Source organism: Protopterus annectens, chromosome 5.part0 (genome assembly GCF_019279795.1).
Source record: "Protopterus annectens isolate FY-2018-M chromosome 5.part0, PAN1.0, whole genome shotgun sequence".
Taxonomy (NCBI): Eukaryota; Metazoa; Chordata; order Ceratodontiformes; family Protopteridae; genus Protopterus; species Protopterus annectens.
Window position 1 is genome coordinate 289483088 of NC_056735.1, and position 20654 is coordinate 289503741.

General features: G+C 47.0%; 1 protein-coding gene across 1 annotated transcript in view; it reads right to left on the reverse strand.

Annotated features, from left to right (window-relative positions):
* Positions 1-20654, reverse strand: part of EIF1AX (eukaryotic translation initiation factor 1A X-linked) — a 312415-nt gene that overhangs the window by 234442 nt on the left and 57319 nt on the right. The window lies entirely within an intron of this gene.

The window sequence follows — 20654 nt, forward strand, 5'->3', positions numbered from 1 at the left end:
GACAGGTTCAGTGCAAACTTCACCCCCCTCTCCCCCCCAAAAGGAGAGATGACTATCCCAGCAGAGTGTAGCCTCCCAGTCATCTCTAATGCGCAGGTGAAAGCTGCTCTCTCTAAAGCTAAAAACACAGCATCAATGGGACTGGATGGTGTCCCCGGCTGTGTGCTACACGAACTCAACGAGGAACTAAACCTGCATATAAGGCAGCTGTTTAATCTTAGCCTTACCACAGGATACGTGCCCAAGGAGTGGCGTAAGGCAACTGTTGTCCCACTCCACAAAGGCGGTACCTCTACGGACCCTGGAAATTACCGCCCCATAAGCTTAACAAGCCTGGTCTGCAAAGCTATGGAGAGGATCATAATGGAACTCATAAACAAAGACACATGGGGACTTGCAGACATTGGACCCGACCCAGTTTGGCTTTGTCAAGGGCAGATCATGCCTTTTGAACTTGGTCGACTTCTTCGAAACAGTCACCAAGGCCATTGATGAGGGAAAGGCAGTCCATACAGCCTACCTTGACCTTGCAAAAGACACAATACCCCACTCGGGTATTATAGAGAAACTTACCTGCTTAAATGTAAACCCATATGTCACAAGATGGGTTGCAAACTGGCTAAAGGACAGAACCCACAGGGTTAGAGTTGCTGGCGCCATGTCAGACTCCAAGCCGGTCACAAGTGGGGTCCCACAGGGCTCAGTCCTTGGCCCCCTGTTGTTCGGCATCTACTTCTCAGAAGTACAGGCAAACATAGGAGGACTATGGCTGACAAAGTTTGCAGATGACTGCAAACTAGGTGCCATAGTGGAAAGTACATCGGACACAGATATCCTTCAGAGGGGTCTCACGGAAACTGATAACTGGTGCCAGAGCCATGGCCTGAAGTTAAATGCCAAAAAATGTATAGTCATACCCTTCGGGAAAAACAAGGTAACCCCAAGCTACCATATAGGTGGCAATCCATTAAGCACAGAAGAGGTTATCAGGGACCTGGGGACCCAGGTTGACAGTGGCCTTTCTTCTGACACTCACATTGCTAAAGTGGTTAGAAAGACCTTCTACATTGCCCACCTGATCATGAAGGGATTCACATCCACATCAAGTGAGGTCATTGTTCCCCTGTACTCTTCACTTATCAGACCAATGATAAAGTACAATGCCCCATTCGGGATGTATCTCACCAGACACCTGCAGCAATTGGAGAGACCCCAAAAGTTCCTCACCAAAAGGATAAAGGGACTCCAAAATCTGTCATATGCTGCCAGACTGAAGAAATTCCAGCTCTATTCAGTCGCATACCGCCTGCTCAGAGGTGACCTGTGCCTGACATACAAGGCCATGCCCAACCCGGAATTAATGGACATGCTCCACCTCAAAAAATCCAAATCTACCAGATCCACTAGAGCAAGCGACTTAAACCTTAGCACGGATATAAATAGGACATGCTGAAGGGATAGATTTGTCACCCAGAGACTCCCTATGCTGTGGAATAAAATCCCAGTCCATGTGAGGCAGAGCACCTCGATGGCTCTGTTCAAGAGAAATCTTGACTGGTGGATGGGAGATCGTAGGTTTACCCCGGGAATCATCTCTGTGTCACTGCTGGACAGAGGAACAACAAACTAATGGGCACAGTATTTTTTTTAACATAAGGGGTGGCGTAAGCCACAAAACTTTGGGCTAGGCTTATAAATGCCTTAGGGCAGATAGGTTCATAGGTTTATACTAGGCTATGTGATGAATGGAAGTAAGTATGGGGTTTAGCCCAAATGGCTGCTGCGCAAATGTCATCCACAGAAGCTCTGGAGTGAAAAGCAACAGAAGTTGCTATGGTTCTCGTTGAATGTGCTTTGATATTGATAGGTTTAGGTTCATTCACTTGTGAGTATAAAAAGTAATACAATCTGAGCATTTTTGATAAAGTGACTTGATATGGCACATCCCATTTTTGGTCCAGAGGAGGAGATGAAAAGTTGATCTGACTTGCGGATAGATTTAGTCCTATCCAAGCAAAAAATTTAATTGTCTATGTATATCCAAAGAATGTAGACAGTATTCTTCCTTTATTGGAATAATTTGGAAAAAAACACTGTGAGCTCAATGGACTGACAGAGAAATCAGAAACCACTGTGAAAAGAAAAGATGGATCAGTACTAAGATACTCTGTCTTTATGAAAGACTAAATACGGGACTCTTGATGCATAAGGCTTGTAATTCTGATATCCGTCTAGCTGATGTGACAGCCACCAAAAACAGAGATTTTCAAGAAAGAAATTTAAGGTCACATTCTGCAACAGGCTCAAAAAGGGGTAAAGAAAGAGACCAATATCAGAGAGAAATTCCATGTCTCTAACGGCCGCCTGATTGGGGGCCTGCTATGAAAAACTCCTTTGACAAAGGTCTTGCATAGGAGGGTGGAGACAAGTGGAACGACCAACAGTTATGAAAATTGGATATGGCTACCAAGTGGACTAACAGTAGAAGTTGATGCTTCATTCTCAAAAAACTCAAAGGTACTGATGTACAACAGATACAGGAGCCGAGAAGGGGTCAAACATCTGTTCTTTAGACCAGAGAGCGAACCTTTTCCACTTATCTCTGTAGAGTTTTCTGGTGGATGGTTTATGGGGAGGCCAGAATATCATCGAACAGGTGAGGAGAGGGTTGCCTGCCGACTAATGAAAGTGGAGAAACCAGGCTGTTAGCTTGAGTGTGGACACATTTGGGAGAGTCAACCCTTAGGGGTGAGATGAGGTCCCGACGAGCGTCCAGGACACATGGAGGTTGCAATAGGTGAGGCCGGAGGAAGGGGAACCACACTTGTCGAGGCCAGAATGGAGCAATGAGGATCACCTTGCATCTCAACTGAATTTCTTCAAAAATAGGGGTATCAAGGAAATTGGAGGATAATCATAGGGGAGACCTGTGGGCCAATCGTGAGTCAGTGTCTCTCGGTGACTCCCCTACTGGGGGGGAAATGGCAAAGAAGCTGCTATTTTTGTTGTTTGAAGGGGAAGCAAAGAAATCGCAGCAAAGCTGGCACCAACAGCTGAAAATTTCTGCAGTCATGTTCGGATTGAGACACCACTCGTGTGGAAGGAGAATGCATCTGCTTAGCCTGTCCGCAATCACGGTGGAGCTCCCTGGGATGTGCGTTGCTATAAGAAAACGGTTGGAAGTCATCGCCCAGTGCCAAATTCTCATGGCCTCTCGACACAGGTGTAGGATTTGGTCCCTCCTTGGTTTATGTACCAGACTACTAACATACTGTCTGATTGAATCACAATCGTTCCCGATGGAAGGAGCGGATGTAGTGCCTGCAATGTCAACAGCACCGCTCTCAATTCCAGAACATTGACATGCAAGTTAACCTCTAAGCTGGGCCACATGCCTTGGACCGTCTTTCCCTGAAAATAGCCCCCCCCCACCCTATCAGGGAAGCATCCATGGTCACAGTGGCATTGGGTTGAGGAATCTGGAAGGGACGACACCAAAGTTTTTCATCTGGCCTCATCCACCAAAGATGATCTTGCTTGCAGGAGTTGGTAATGAGAATCTGTGAGTTTAGGGGGTGAAGATTTGGCACCCACTGGGACAAAAGCAGTCACTAACAGTCTCATATGTAATCTTGCCAGAGGAACAATCGGAATGTCCGCAGCCATAGATCCCAGAGCCTGGAGAACTTCTCTTACAGACACCTTTCTTTGACAAGAGTATCACTTGTACTTGCAATCTTGACCTCTGAAGCCTGTGAGCTGGTAGAGATACCAGGCTTGATTATTAAAAATGGATTTTTCCCAATGGATTGTGATGCCTAGAGACTCCGCCAGTGAGTGTGTGTAACTGAGGTCTATGGTCAGGAGACGCTTGGTGGGGGTGGAGAGGAGCCAATCGTCTAAATATGGAAACACCTGGAATCCCTGAAGTCTCAGATGAGCTGTCACTACTGCTAGGTATTTTGTGAACACTCTGGGGGCCATCGAGAGACCGAATGGCAGGGCTCTGAACTGTAACGATTGGCTCCTAGCCGGAAGCGAAGGAGACTCCTGGAGTGTTTGTCCATTTTGATGTGGTAATATGCATCCCGGAGGTCCATCAAGCACATGCAAACATCCTCCAAAAAAAAGGGAGAATGTATTGTATAGTGACCATGTAGAATTTGGTTTGAACCACCGACTTCTTTAGATGGCAGAGATCCAAAATGGGTCTTCAGTCCCTGGTCTTTCTTGGCACCAAAAAGAATCTTGGGTAAAAACCGGATCCACATTGGGCTGGGGGGACTGGTTGGACGACACAGCTTTCTTATTTCTGAAGCCAGTTCCTCCCTTTGGCTGGGTGGAACATAGGGGAAGGTTCTTTGTAGGTTTTGGACGTGATGTCAAGAGGATGCAATAGCCTCTGATGATTATCTTTTGTAATGGAGTGCCAGACAGTTTGGTGCAGAGAAAAAAGCTCAGACTGCTTCCAGAGGAAAGCAATTAGGCAACGCTTCAGGAGCATTGATAAGACCGCCCACAGAAAGAATCCCTGGAGTCTTGATTTCAGGGACCACCTCAGCCCCTAAAGGGGCATCTTCCACCACTAGAACCCCCTCTGCCTCTAGGGGAATCCTCACCATGTGCGTTGCAGAAAGGATCATGAGATTTTTTGTGCCATATTTTCCCACTCCTAATGTCCTGGAAAACAAAAAAAAAAGGTCTTCCCCGTCCTGCTCGCACATGGCTAATATGTCAGAAGATGGTTCAATAGGGGCGTTCAAAAAGGAGGACTTTGAGTCCGCAAGGTCACAGATGCGCACCCAGACAGGACGCCTCATGACTATGCCTGCACCCGCAACTCTAGCCGCCCCTTCGGTTGTGTGGGAAAGCAACCTCATGGACGAGTTGGAGATAGACTCAAGGGTAGCAAGTTGAGAGGCAAACTTGTCTTGTCAAGACACTTAACCAGCGAGGGCTCCAGAAAGTTCAGAGATCAGATCCCTTTGGAACCTCGTAAAATGTGCCAAGTAGTTCAGAGACCTGACTGTAAAAGGTCGCTGAAGCAAAAATTCACTTCCCCAGTCCGTCCACAGCCCGGGACTCTGTTGGGTGGGTGAACAGTGCGACTTTACTTCACAAGGTCCTTTTTAGTGGCGGCTACCACCATAGTGTCAACTGGCAAGCCTCTAGACCAGTGGGGATGCTCCTCTGGTGGAGAAAGAATCTTGCTGGTCTCTAGGAAATGGCCTCAATAGAATCAGGGATCTTCTACGCACGCTGCACGACGAGCTGGACTAACTTGTTGGCAGGTGGGGTCACCCAAGAAGAAGCAGAAAGCCTGCAGGAAGGACTCCTAAGGATTAGAGGGCTTCCAGCCACCCCTCTGTTTCAATATTTCCAGGAGATCTCCAAAGGAGACTGTCAAGGGGTGACTGTGGGGACCCTTCCCCATCATCGTAGTCCGTATCCTCTGTGAGAGACTCCTCCAGAGAATCAAGGCGTTTCCTCTTGCATGCCTTCTTCCGAGGGGGTTCCTCAGTGGGGATGTCTGAAGACTGTGAAGGAAGAATACCCTGAACTGGGGTTTCCTAAGGCTTGTGCTCTGTGTCCTGGGAAAGTGACCAGTGGTAGCTGTAGCTCAGAGGGAGCAAGGGCAAGATCCGACATAGGAGCACTTCCAGAAGCAAGCACCCTCTCCATCACCCAGAAAGCAGGCCCACCCGAAGACGAATGGGAGCCCGGAACAGAGTAGGACAATCTCGGAACCGGGATCACACCCCGCTCTGTCAGACCCGCTCCTGGGGATGGAGCCCCAAGCAAGGTCAGGGCAGGAGTTGCCACCAGATCAGAGGACAGAACTGAAACTTGGAATTGTGCTCAGAACCAAGGGTTCCACCCCCCCCAACCATGTAACTGAAGGGACGGTTCCAATGGAACCGAAACCCAAAGGGGTGGTCTTGAAGACTCACTAAGGATCACAGTCGGCGCCGAGGAATGGGTTCCCACCAAGGACGTCGGAGCTATGGGCCTCGGAATCTATGGGTCCGAGGGAGGAGTATAAGTGGGAGTCTTGGGAGCCGAAGACCCAAACCCCGAAGTGGGATAAGTCTTAGGAATGTTTATCCCTCTGGCTGTCAACAGCTGGTCCAGCAGGCGCACCACATCGAATTCAGACAGACTCCTGGTGGACCTTCCACTCTCGAAGAGGAGTCCGATCGGTCCAGAAATGGGCTACAAGTCTGGCCTAAGAACAAGTCCCAATGAGGGGGGGGGGGGAGTACTGGGTCCATGGTGCTTGAATTGTCGGCACAGAAGACAAACTTGGAAACAGGCAATAGAGGGATCAATGGCGTCGAGAAGGGACTCAGTGCAGAGGAGGCACTCTAAGTCAAGGTTATCGGCACCAAAGGGATTGTTGGAACAACCTTTGGTGTGGTAAAAGCTGAAGTTGGTGCCAAGACTATCTAAGACATCAAGGTCAGAGACGTAGTTGTTACTGTAGTTATGACTGGCGCAGACGTTGAAGTTTTTGTAACGTCTATATCATCAGATACAGAAGCAACTGGAGCTGAGCTCGGAACAGAAGCAACAGTTATAGTCGGAGCCGAGGAAGCAATCTTGTGTTCGGTAGAAGATCTGCGGGCCTTGTGTTTGTTGGACTTGCCCTTATCACCAGCCAGTGAAGAAGTTATGTTTTTTGTCCTTCACTGGTGAGGTTGAGACCTCAGACACAAAGGGCCTCTGAGAAAGGTGAGGTTAACAGGCCTTTCAAGATTAGTTTATTTTTTCTCTCGTTCAGCATCCACTGACTAAAACTCAGGCAAATCTGGCAAGGAGGTTTCACACAGAGGTGAGAAACCCCAGGCAGATCTGGCAAGGAGGTTTCACACAGAGGTGAGAAAACCCCAGACAATAGACACAATCATCATGTAAGTCACTGCTGGGGAGTTTGCCACTGCAGGAAGAGCAGTTTGAACCCTGAAATCCCTTTTTTTTTTTCAGACTTATCCAATCAGAAAAAGAAAAACAAATTACTGCTAGAAAGTGAGGGAAAGAATCCGAAAGGGAAGATGCCAACGATGGTATCAAACGATACCACAAGAGTAGGAGCGCATTACCAACTATGGTATAAGAAATACCCAATGGGTAGAGCTAGATAAATAGGGTAGAAAAAGAGTTAGACCAGAAAAGGTTCAAATTACACAAATTTGTAAAAATATGACTTAGATGGAGAGCTCGGTGAAATGCTGCTATATGGCTGCGTGGCAAACGAGATCTGAGGTAACTGGGAAAAGGGCATTGTGGGTAGTAGCTTAGCTCGAGAGTTTTTGGTGTACCCGAGCTTGGTATTAGGCTGGCTTGGAACCAAACCCATCAGTGACAAATGGGAAGATTATCATCAGATGGTGGCTTTAAATGCATAACTCCCCTTGGGACGGTTTTGCAGAGGCATTAAGATCAAGGAAAAAATCATCAAATCCATTATGGAAATTTGAAATAGTCACTAAATGAACTCTGACAGTAGAAGCTGAGGCTCCTGATTGGAGTACAATTGACAAATAAACACCTTATTAATAAAGACTGAAAAGGGGTCAACAACTCCTCCTTGAGACCAGATCACAAATCTGTTCCATTTACTAAGATAAAGTTTCCTGGTGGACTGTTTATGGGAAATCAGAAGTATCTTTTGTACTGAGAAAGAAAGAAAGACTATTCTGCCTGGCAATTACCGGAAGTGGAGGTACCAAGCGGACAGCTTGAGACTTGGTAAGTTGGGATGGCTCAGCCCCTACTGATGATACAGCAGTCCTGGAGTTGGGTCCAGAGTACACAGACTGTACTTGGTGACGCAAAGAAAGGGGAACCAGACTTGATAGGACCAATAGGGTGCAATAAGCATCACTTTGCTTCTCAACTGTTGCTCTTTCTTCAAAAACTAGGGTATTGGGGGGGAAAAGGAGGAAAGGCATAAAGCAGTCCCAGAGGCCAATCATGCAGAAGAGCATCTCTCCGGGACTTCCCCCAAAGGAGGATTAGGGCAAAGTAGTTGCTAAATTTGTGGTTCGTAGAAGACCCAAACAGACTGCAGCAAGGTTGACCCAAACAATGAAAGAGCTCAGTCGCTACTATGGGATTGAAAGACCACTCGTGAGGCAGGAGAAAGCATGTGCTCAGTTTGTCCGCAATCACGTTAGAATTCCCAGAAATGTGCGTTGCTATCAGAAAGTGGTTGAAGCTGATCACCCATTGCCATTCTCTCAGGGCTTCCCAACATAACTGATAGGCTCTGGTTCCTCCCCGTTTGCTGATGTACCAGACAGACGTGTTGTCTGATTGGATAGCAATTGTCCCAGATGGAAGGGCAGATTGGAATGCTTGCAACACAAAGCACTGCTCTCAGTTCTAGGACGTTGATATGCAAATTGGTCTCGAAGGTCGACCAAGTGCCCTGGACGGTCTTTCCCTGAAAATGCCACCAATCAGGGATGCATCCATGGTCACTACAGCCTTGGGCTGAGGGGGTGAAAAAGGGCGACTCCATAACTTCGCTTCAGGCTTCATCCACTAATTCAGATCCTGCTTGCATTGATTTAAGCAGACTGGATAAGACATGGGGGTGTGTTAACAGACCACAGTGACTCTAGGAGCCACTGAAGCAGCCTCGTGGAATCTCGCCAGGGGAACTAGGGTGATTGTCGCTGTCACTGACCCTAATAGTTGTAAGACTAAGCGATCTGGGACTATGTCTTCAGTATCACTTGGAGCTGTGACCTTAACCTTTGTAATCTGTGAAGAGAGAGCAACCACAGGGGATCTTGTGTCGAATGTCGCTCCAATGAATTCTATGGTTTGAGTGGGTGCCAGTTTTGACTTTTGTTTACTGAAATGTCTAAGAATTCTGCCAGTTCCAGAATGTAGCATAAGGCGTGAAGCAGTAGATGCCTGGCGGGGCAGTAAGGAGCCAACAATCTAAATATGGAAACACCCGGAAACCTTGCAACCTCAGATGAGCTGCTACCACTGCACTGCCATGCATTTGGTGAACACCCTGGGTGCTGTGGTGAGACCAAAGGGCAGTGCACAAAACTGGCAACGAGTGGCTCCCAGCCGGAAGAGGTAATTTCTTCTGGAGTGCTTGTCCATTTTTATGTGATAATATGCATCCTGAAGATCTAGAGCACATCCACTCGTCTTTCTCCAGAAAAGGAAGGATTCATGATACTGAGGTCTAGAATTGGCCTCCAGTCCCGTCTTTTTGGCACTAAAGAATCTTAAGTAAAATACGGATCCTACTTGGTCTAGTGGGACTGTTTGGATGACTTTTCTCGAGAAGCTTTCGAATTTCTTGAGCTGCTGTGTCCCTCTGACAGGGTGGAACGTCGGGGATTTGCCTTTGTGGCCTTGGATAAAGATAAAAGGGGATTAATTACCCTTTGGTAATTGACTGCACCCAGAAATCTGATGTTATTGAATGCCAAGCTAAGTGGTGCAGAGAATCTTCACCCGAATGCCTCCAGAGGTAAGCAATCGGGCCGCTCCTCAAGAGCGCGGATGGGCTTGCCCAGTGAAAAACTCTGGAACCCTGGTTACATGGGCCCCATCTTGCCACAGAAGGGGCATCTTCCTGATGAGTTCCCATATCTGTCTCAGGGGGGAAAACTCACCACGTGTCCCAAAAAGGCCCTTGGGACTTCCTGAGCCACATCTTTTCACTCCTCCTATTCCTGGAATGGGGTCACTGAAGAGTGGAAAAACGTACACCCACAGCAGAAAGGTTTTTTTTGTCCTTTTCACACCTGGCTAATGTGTCTAACTTTTGGGCCAAACAGTGAGGAAGCATCAATGGGAACACTGATGAAGGAAGACTTGAAGGTTCTGCAAAGTCACACGTGCATCCAGAGTGACATTTCATGAAAACACCTGCACCCACTGCTCTGGCCTCCCTTTGGTTGTATGCGCAATCAACCGCATGGATGAGTTAGAGAAGAATTCTAGGGTTGCAAGCTGGGAGGCACCCTTATCACGTATTTCGCCAGACACTGTTCCTGCTAGGGTTACTATGAGTTCAGTGATCAGGTCCCTTTGAAGACAGGTGAAATGGGCCAAATAATTCAATGACCGTATAGCAAAGGTCATTGAAGCATAAACCTACTTCCCTAATCTGGCCATCAGAGACGCTCGGTTTGGAGGATAAACAGTAGGACTGTCCTCAGAGTTCCTTCTTCATGGCCGCCGCCGCCACCATAGCATCTACCACTAAACCTTTGGACCAGTGGGGATGATCCTCTGGGGGAGGAAGTATTTTGCCACATCTCTGGGGAATTGGCTCAATACTGTTAGGGGCCTTCCAAACACACTGCACGTATGAGCTTAACTAACTCACCTGCAGGCAGGGTCACCCAGGAAGGTGGTCAGAAAAGTACAGTTTTGTACCTACCATAAATGTAGATGTCCGATAGACATGCAACTGCAGTCATAACATGTGGGTTGCCCTGCCTCAGGCAGCCCTCAGTCGGCCGGATTCCAAAGTCTGGGTCCGTCGTCAGCTGATGTTGCATTTCTCTCCGTCAGAGCGGCTGGAGTACATAAGCATCAGCCGACGCCATTTTCTTCAGTGTTTCTTGCCCCAGATGCCAGGTGCCCTCCAAGGAAGGCTGTAATTAAACTGGAAGACAAAAACAGGATACCAAACAAATAAATGAGCAATAAAACAAATACACCATAACAGATATCCCCAGCTAAGAAAAACAGGGATAGGAGTGGACCCTAGGCATAGAGGGGTATGGAGGGAGGGAAAATCAGACTGCAGTTGCATGTCTATCGGACATCTACATTTATGGTAGGTACAAAACTGTACTATGTCCTTCAAGAATGCAACTGCAGTCATAACATGTGGGTAGAATACCATAGCTTAGCTGGGGGAGGAGGTATGCTCTAGGAAAGAGATGGTGTGGCAATCAAACCCTGCAGGACTGCCGAAGCAAAGCCTGCTCTGGATCTGGAATATAGAGGGAGATTGTAGTGTTTGGAGAATGTATGCACGGAGCTCCATGTTGCAGCTTCTAGAATGTCCTTGGTAGGCACCCCTCTTAAAAATACTGTAGAGGTGGCTGTAGCTCTGGTGGAATGTGGTCTGACATTTGCTGGAACAGTCTTTCCATGAAAGGAATAACAGAATCTGATGCAATGTCCAATCCATTTAGAAATAGTCTGTTTTGAAATTGCTTTTCCTTGGACTGCAGGGGCGTAAGCTACAAAAAGTTGTTCAGACTTCCTGCTGGCCTTGGTTCTGTCCAGGTAGTATCGAAGTTGTCGGTGAATGTCCAAGGTATGCAAAAGTCTTTCCCCCTTATTCTCAGGATTGGGGAAGAAAGCAGGCAGATGAATGGCTTGATTTAGAGAAACCCTAGATACCACCTTTGGCATAAAAGTAGGGTTGGTCCTTAATGAAACCCTGTCTCTGTGGAAAATAATAAAGGGTGGTATTGCCATTAGGGCCTGTAGCTCCGAAACCCTTCTTGCTGAGGTAATTGCCAACAGGAAAGCTGTCTTCCATGAGAGAAATTGCAAGTCAACTGAAGCTGCTGGCTCAAAAGGAGGTAGAGTCAGTTTTTCTAAGACAAAATTGAGGTCCCAGGCTGGCACTGGGGCCTTTCTTGGCGGCTTAATGTTCTTGATTCCCCTGAGGAACTGTCTTAGTAAGGAGTGAGAGAAAACAGGAGGATCAGAGTTGTATCTAGCTGAAATAGCAGATGCATGTATCTTTATGGAAGAATATGAGAGGCCGTTCTTTAACATATCTGCCAAATATTCCAAGATGAGTGGGATGTTCAACAATGATGCATCATGTCCCTTGCTGGTATTCCAATTGCTGAATCTTTTCCACTTTGCTAGGTAAACCTTTCTGGTGGATGGTCTTCGAGCCTCTGTTAGTATCCGCTGAACTTCCTTGGAGAGAGATAAGCTGAAGTTATTTATGGGATCTCCCAGGCTGTTAGCTGCAATGTCTGAAGATTTGGATGCAGTGTTTTGAAATTGTGTTGAGTCAAAAGTAGAGGCCACTGAGGGAGGGCCCGCCTCCTGGTGTGACATATGCTCCGTAGTAGTGGGTACCAGTGTTGTCTTGGCCAATCCGGAGCTATTATGACTCCCTTGGGCTTCTCTGCTTTGATCTTTAGTAATACTGAGGTCATCAGTGGCAGAGGTGGGAATGCATAGATTGCCAGGGAGTTCCAGTTGAATGAGAGGGCATCTGTCTTCCAAGCTTTTGGATGGTATGTCCTTGTGCAAAATTTTGGTAGAAGATGGTTGAGGTGAGAGGCAAATAGGTCCACTTCTGGCTTGGTCCACTTCTGGCTTGCCCCATGTCGAAGTGAGTTGTCTGAAGCCTCCACTCGTGTGGATCTGTGAAATTCCTGCTTAGGCTGTCCGCCAACACATTGTCTTTTCCTGGAACAAACTGGGATTGTAACTGGATGTTTAGGCTCAGTGATTTTTCCCAAAGCTGCATTGTCAGTCTGCAAAGGGGATAAGAGTGGGTGCCCCCCTGCTTGTTTATGTACCACCCCCCCTGCTTGTTTATGTACCACATTACAGTGGTGTTGTCTGTCCGTATCATTAAATGGCCTTGCTGGAGTTGGTGTTGAAACGCCTCGATGGCATGCATTACTGCCAGCATTTCCTTTTGGTTTATATGCAGATGTGTTTCCTTTGGAGACCATTGTCCTTGTATACACCTGCCTTCCATGTGCGCCCCCCCCATCCAAGGTCTGAGGCGTCTGTAGTCATGGTCTGTGTTATCTGTGGTTTTTTGAATGACATACCTGTGTTTTCCTGGCTCACCGAGGCCCACCATAGGAATTCCTTTTGTAGGCATGGAATGAGTGGTATGATTGTCTCCAAGTTGTTGCTGTGTTGAGACCAAATGCTTTTTAGGTACCATTGAAGCTTTCTCATGTGTAATTTTGCTAATGGAACCAGTAGAATGCAGGATGCCATGTAACCCAGGGCCTGTAGGAATCTCCTTGCAGTCATCTGGGTGAGTTTTGCTAAACCTTTGAAGTAAGGAGTTAACTTCTCTTGCTTGTCTTCTGTCAGCTAAGCCATCTGAGAGGCTGTGTCTAGTTTGGCTCCTAAGAAGATTATTTGCTGGGATGGCTGCAGTCTTGACTTTTGGAAGTTGACTGTGTATCCCAGAGCTTGAAGTAATCATATGACATAATCCAGGTTTTTTGTCAAGGTCAATTTGTCGTCCGCTTGAATGAGGCAGTCGTCCAGGTACGGGTAAATTTGTATTCCCTGGAGCCTGCAATGAGCAATCACTGAAGCCAGGCATTTTGTAAATACTCTGGGCGCAGTAGACAAGCCAAATGGCAATGCTGAGAATTGATAATGCTCTGGCCCTGCAAGAAATCTGAGGTATCTTCTGCAGCTGTGTCTGATAGGGACATGCAGGTATGCCTCCTTGAGGTCCAGAGTAATCAGCCACGACTCCTTGCCCAGCATGGGAAGGAGCTGCTGTAGAGTCAGCATTTTAAACTTTGGAACCATGAGAAAGGTGTTTAATGCGGACAAGTCCAGTATTGGTCTCCATTGAGATTCTTTTCTTGGAACAAGGAACAGTCTTGAGTAAAACCCCTGGTCTTGTTCTTGTTGTGGAACTCTTTCTATTGCTTTCATTCGAGTCAGCAGAGTGATTTGCTTGATAGCCTCTGCCCTCTGATTTTGTGGTAGGTTTGGCATGCCTTGTTTTCTTGGTAAGGTATGAAAATGAAACCTGTACCCTCGGTCTATAATGTCCAAAATCCATTTGTCTTTTGTCAGTCTGTGCCAGTTTTCTGCAAACAGAGATAATTTCCCGCCCAAGGGAGCTTCTAGTTGTTCCCTGGTAAGGGAGCTTCTAGTTGTTCCCTGGTAAGGGAGCTTCTAGTTGTTCCCTGGTAGGCGGTAGTAGAGGAAAGTCATTGAGTTTGTGGTTGTTGGGCAGGTGAAACCCCTGCATCACTTCTTTGGTTTCCTGTCTGCCATTGTCGTCCCCTGTAAGGGCCTCTGTATTGGCCACTTCCTCGGCCACGTCTGTTCTTACCCTTTGAAACTTTTCTGGATTAGGAAAGGACCAGTTTTTTGAAGGCCAATTCCTACTGAACCTGGGGGGGTTGAACCTGGAGGAAATCTTTCACAGTCTGAACTGATTTTGCTTTTTCTTCGATGGTCTTTAACACATCCTTAGCATTTGTACCAAAAAGCTTGTTCTTTTCCAAAGGTGCATCCAGAAGCTTTGTTTTTACATGATCTGGTAGAGGTTGATCTTTTAACCAAGCATGTCTACGAATCACTGCCCCTGTCATAGCTGCCCTACATGAAGCTTCCAGTGCATCATATCCACACTGCAGGAAGTGATTGCTTACTTGCTGAGTGCTATGTACAGCTTCCTGCAAAGTCTTCTTGTCTAAAGGGTCAGGAGAAGCTAATGTTTTTTGTAAATCTTCTAAGAGAAAATCCTGATATTGTAACATATGAAAAAGGCAATTTAAAGCTCTCATAGATAAGGTAGAGGATGTGTAAACCTTTTTGCCCCATCTCTCTAATGACCTCGCTTCCCTGTTGGAGGGCAAAGGATTTTTTGAGGTGGAGGCTGAAACTCCTTTAGGCCCCTGTGAAATAGTTTCCAAATCAACAGTATGGGCCCTGAATAAATGGGAATGAGTTTCTGGGACCCTGTAATACCTGTCTGGCTTGGCTGGAGCAGGAGGAAGAGAATCAGGGGTAGCACTAGAGTCAGAATACAAATCATCCAGAACATCAAGTACAGGAGGAATAGCTAAGGGCCTGTGTTGAGGCTTCTTAAAGAAAGTCCTAAGGAGTTTCCTAGAATCAGAATATTCCTGTCCTTGCCACTTGAAATGTTCCCTCATGGTGTGCAGAACTTCCCCAAAAGAAATATCCTCAGGAGGGGAGGCCGAAGGGATGGAATCTTCTGCATCAGAGTCCCCATAGGTCTGGAAGAGCTCTTCCTGGCTATCAGAGTGGACAGAGCCCTCAGAGTCTTCATCTGAAGGGGTAGGGTCAGAGGGTTCAACCCGGGGCCTTTTATCAGGAGGAGGCTGGGATGCTCTCTCAGGATGGGCCTGTGAACCTCTTATCATGGAAATTAAATCAGCAGCCATGGACATAATTTGTGCCTCTGGAGTCGGCTGAGGTAAGGATTTAGAAGTAATATGCTTTGTTTTGCTGGCTGCCTTAGCCCTAGTGTAGGCCTTAACAGACATGGCCATAGGAGGCCTGGCAGCTCCACGTGCAGGAGTGACCTTGTCTACAGCAATGGTCTCGGGCATTTCCTCGGTTTTGGTATCCGGAGGAAAATCTATAACTGGCGTCGGAGTAATGTCTGGAATCGGAGTCGTCGGTAATACGGTGTCTTCGGTTCGGAGCGGTGGAGAGACAGTCTCAGAGGGAACCGGAGCACTCGTGCTAGGTTTTGGCGTGGAGTCGGTGGTAGACACGGGCCGAGGATGTCGGTCCCAGTCTTTTCGTTTTTTGGGAGTTTGCGATGTCGGAAAATCCGACGGCATGGTGTAAGCAAATTTATCGCCGAAAAAATCTTCAGCGAACTCCGCCCGGCGCCTGAGTGCGCTTGTTGAAGCGAGCACAGGCTACACAGGCCGAGACGTCGTGGTCTGGGCCCAGGCAAGGGAGGCAGTAAGAGTGGAAATCCTTATGAGGTATTTGTTTACCACAAAAAAGACAATTGTTAACTTTTTCAGTAATTTCTGACATCGGCTGAGGCAAGAAAAGGTCCCCAACGGGGTACTTAGCTTTTTTGATGACTTCGGTATCGTAGAATACAGGAGCTGACCGACCGGCACTTGCGAACTGCTTCTGCTTTGGGCACCGCGCGGCAAGAAAGACTGAAGAAAATGGCATCGGCTGATGCTTATGTACTCCAGCCGCTCTGACGGAGAGAAATGCGACATCAGCCGACGTCGGACCCAGACTTTGGAATCCGGCCGACAGAGGGCTGCCTGAGGCAGGACAACCCACATGTTATGACTGCAGTTGCATTCTTGAAGGACATCAGAAAGCCTGCAAAATGACAGATTCCTCGGAGAAAGGGCTGGTGGGCTTCCAAGTCACCCCTCTGCTTTAAGATTTCTAGGATGTCCCCAAGAGAGACATCTTCAGGGGGCGACCGTGGGGACCCTTCCCCTTCATTGTATTCTGTATCCTCAGTGAGATTCTTCCTGAGAATCAACATGCTTCCTCTTGCACAATCTTTTACGGGGTGACTCATCAGGGGGAAGGTCTGAGTCCACAGAGGGGGTTAATCTGTGGTAGGGTGTCTTGCTGCTCCCGTGCCCACTGCACCAATGTAGTAGACTGACAGCTGCGAGCTAGAGGACATATACATGACATTCCGACGTAGAGGGTGCAAACTGTGAGCCTGCTGAGGCAAGCGCTCTCCATAATCTGAAAGGCAGGCTCACCTGAAGAAGGATGGAAGCCCAAAACAGAGAAAGAGCTTCAGAGCCAAACAGCCCACCTCCAGAGGAGGAGTCATGAGAGAACTCAGAACTGTCAAAGCCACCAGAACCTTAGACGGCACCATGGAAAAAAAAAAACGGTGCTGTACTAGGGATTCTGGAACCAGCAGCCAAGACGCTGTCTCATGGGTGGGTCGGCTCCAACTGAGCCAAGGTCCACAGAGTGGGTTTTGGAATCAAGGTAAGCTCTACCATCGGTACTGAAGTAGGCACCAGAAGGTGTCTGTGTTGAGGGCTCCAAATCCTACGGGGAGGTTGAAGGAGGAATACAAGTTGGAGTCAGTGGAGAAAAAACCTCAGCTTCTGGTGGGAGAGCGATCCTACACATGGTTGAATACCTCTGGCCAAGAGCTGATCCACCAATCTAACTGCATCAAGCTCAGAAAGGCTCCTGGTGGAACAAATGGACATCCCAGAGGGAGATTCCGGGCAATCAATAAAGGGACTGAGCTGATGACCAACAAAGGGGTCAATAGATGGGGAATAGAGTCCTGGCTAGGGATTCGACCTTTGGCACAGTGATCGGTTGACCAAAAGCTTGTGTTGTGGGGGGTGGACCGTTTTACAGGGGAAACTACTATTGGTGCCAAGAGGGTCTGAGATACCATGGAAGGGGTCAGTACCGTGGTAACTTTAGTCAGTTCCATGAAAATAGATGGCACCGGGGAAGGGGTAGTAGACTCCGGTGCAGAGACTGTTGTTGATGTGCATCTCAATTTAGACTTTGGTTCCATGAAAACCTGGCCTTTGGACAATTTTGGTTCCTGAGATTGAGGAGATGCTGGCCTCTTTTTTGCTTCTTTTTTTAGGAGGTTTGAACACCTCCGCCTCAGACAAAGCCTCTGAAAGGGTGTTTTTAACAACCCCTTTAGAATCAACTTGTTTCGACGGTCTGCAAGGGTCCAGGCACTGAAACCCTTACAGAGCTCACACGGAGGCTGAATTAGTAAGAGAGGCACCCCAAACAATAAACATAGGAAAGATGCCCATTGGAGATGGGCATCTTTCTGCCACATTTCTCACAATGCTTAAACCCAGTTATACCTTTTTTTAACTGTACCAACAATGGCAGCAAGAGAAATACCGAGATGGGAAAAGAAAAAAGGGGAAAGAATACCAACAATGGTATTTAAGAGTTATCAGAGATGAAGGGAGGGGCCTAAATCAACTACAGTAAGGAAGAAATAAAAAAAATAGGTAAAACAGCACTCACACACTACTGTGGTAATGTAATATAAACAGACCAAGAAATATTAGAAGGTAGCTATAAGAGAAAAAAATATTGAGAAATATACAGAAAAGTAGACACTTAGCTTGAGAGAATGGCCTGAAACGTCTTGAAACTATACATGGCAAACAAGATCTAAAGGGAAGAGGCACTATGGGTAGCCTTAGCTCAAGAGTTTCTGGCTGGCACATGCTTGTTACAATGGCTGAGCTGGTTCAGAGGACGGAACAGAGAACCAACTGTCATGACTGAATGAAGACTGACAACATCAGATGGACAAGTTAGGGCAAAAAGACCTTCAGAACTTTACTGCTGCCGAACAGTATGCTTCTCTGGGGGTTTTGAGGCTCGACAGCTGGCATGTGCTTGCCTTTGGGGAGGGGGAGTTATGTACTTACCTTAACTTGGAATTTGTGCTATCCAGTGTCATTATTCATCACAGATGGGTCTTGGATCAGAGCCTGCAACTGAAGGACAGATCAGAGCTCAATCTCCTTCCCTTCCCATGATCCCTTGCTGAACTACAACCTCAGATAGAGTTTGCTGGACAAGAAAAACAGCAGTCAGGACTGCCTATAATACTAAACAGGTCCACAAAGGAAGACAACCCTCCAATACCTGCCAGATTTCCAGAAGGCAGGGAGAAGGTGGTTGGGAATGTGATGAATAACTATACTGGATAGCAGATTACAAGTTATGGTAATTACATAGCTCTTTATCTGATGCTATCCATGTCATTATTCATCACGGATGGGTCAGAGTCCCTAGCTACTACGAATCCCGAGAGGTCTCCGGGAAGGCTATACCGGAGCGCAGTGGAACCAATGGAAGCCCTGTTCCTAGATATCAAGTCCAACTTATAATGCGTAACAAAGGTGTGAGGATTACACGAAGTAGCGGCAGCGCACATGTCATCCAATGAAAGTTTAGTCGGAAAAGTGGAAGTAGCAGTCACAGACCTAGTACAGTGAGCTTTAATTGGTTTGGAAAGATTGATGTGCCTGCTGTCATAAATGAAGGAAATACAGCTAACAATCAAATGGGAAATACATACCTTGGTAGCTGCCAAACCTTTTCTGGCTTAAGAGAAGGCTACAAAAAGCAGATCAGACTTTCGAAATTCTTCAGTCTTAAGATAAAAGCTTGTCTATGGATATTCGAAACAATGCAAAGTACAGTTGCGTACACTTACCATAAATGTAGATGTTAGAGTGTATTCACTGTTGCAGTCATCACACTTGGGTTATCTGCCTGCAGGAAGCCCTCAGTCGGCCCGAATACCAGAGTCTTGGAATTTCTGCGTCGGATGCTGTCGCCTCTTCCATGACATTAGGTCATCAGGGGTATAAAACATGCAGCAGATGCCATTACATCAGTTTTTCTTGCCCCAGATGTCAGAAGGCCCCAAAATAGGAAGCAATTACATGGTATGGAACACCTCCAGTAAAAAGTAAATACCATAGCCACAAGATATGGCCAAAAGGAGAATAGGTAGAAAGCATAGAAGAGTCAGGGGGCTGGAGGGAGGGTAACCAGGACTGCAACAGTGAATACACTCGAACATCTACATTTATGGTAAGTGTACAGACCTGTACTATGCTCTTCGTATTTCACTGTTGCAGTCTTCACACTTGGGTTGATTCCCAAAGCTGAGGAAGGGTGGAGGCAGTCAAGAAATAGTAGGGTTGGCTAGCAAGCCTTGTAAGACTGCTGTGGCAAATCCAGTTTTGGATTTAGAAAAGACAGGTAAGTGACAATGATTGGTGAAGGAGTGTACAAAACTCCAGGATGTCCCTGGTAGGGACTCCCCTGATAAATGCTGTAGAGGTTGAGGTAGCCCTAGTGGAATGAGTTCTGATCCCCTGTGGGGTAGGTTTTCAAAGGTGCATCTATCAGAAATAGATGCAGTGTGTTATCCATTTGGAAATGGTTTACTTTGAAATCACCTTGCTCTCTGATCCCTGTCCAAAAGGGTATGATTTTTGGCTGTAGTAGCCTTAATACCTTTAGGTCCCTGGGAAATGGTCTCTGGATCTGCAGTGGGATTCTCAGAGAAATTTGAGAGAGTCAGGTATCCTATAGTACCTGTCAGGCTTTCTAGGAGCTAGAGGTAAAGTATCAGGAGTAAGACTGGATTCCATGAAAACATCACCTACAATATACAGGACAGGGGGTAAAGCTAGAGGCCTGTGCTGAGGAAAGTCTAAAAATTCTCTTCTTGGACTGTGGGTAGTCTTGGCATTCCCAGTGGAAGTGCTCTCTTAAGGTATGCAAGGTTTCGCCAAAAGAAAAGTCCTCTGGAGGGGAGGCAGAGGGAATGGAATCCTCTGCATCTGAATCCTCATAGGTAGATAAGGGTATGTCCTGGTAATTAGAGGAAGAGTCATCGGACCCATGGTCTATTGAATCAGAAGGGAAATCAATTTTCTCTTTTAGAGGGGGAAGGCTGGCTTCCCCTGATTAGAGTTATAAGGTCTACAGCCATTATAACCATTTGTTTCGGTGGCATGGGAGCTTGAGCATGCGCTTTGGGCTGTTTTCTAGGCATAGTACGAACTTTGGGCCTGAGAAACTCGATCGTTTTAGTCTGAAACGAAGTAGTAGGTTTAATACGAACATCGGAAGGTTGGAATACACCCTCAGAAGCCAGTGCCTGCACAGCGGCTCTGGACCCATCCAAGGTAGAGACATCTGCAGCTTCCATAATTCAAGAAGCATCTCGCTGCATACCGGACTCCAAATGAGTCTCAGCAGAGGCCTGCGAATCTGAAGTGGGTATCCGGGGCTGCAAAAGCACCTCACCGAGTACTGGCAGACTGGTAACTAGCTTAACAGAAGCATAGTCTGCAGTTTTGGACCTATGCGGTCTGTCTTTATCCTTACTTTTTTTCTGAAGATCGGCA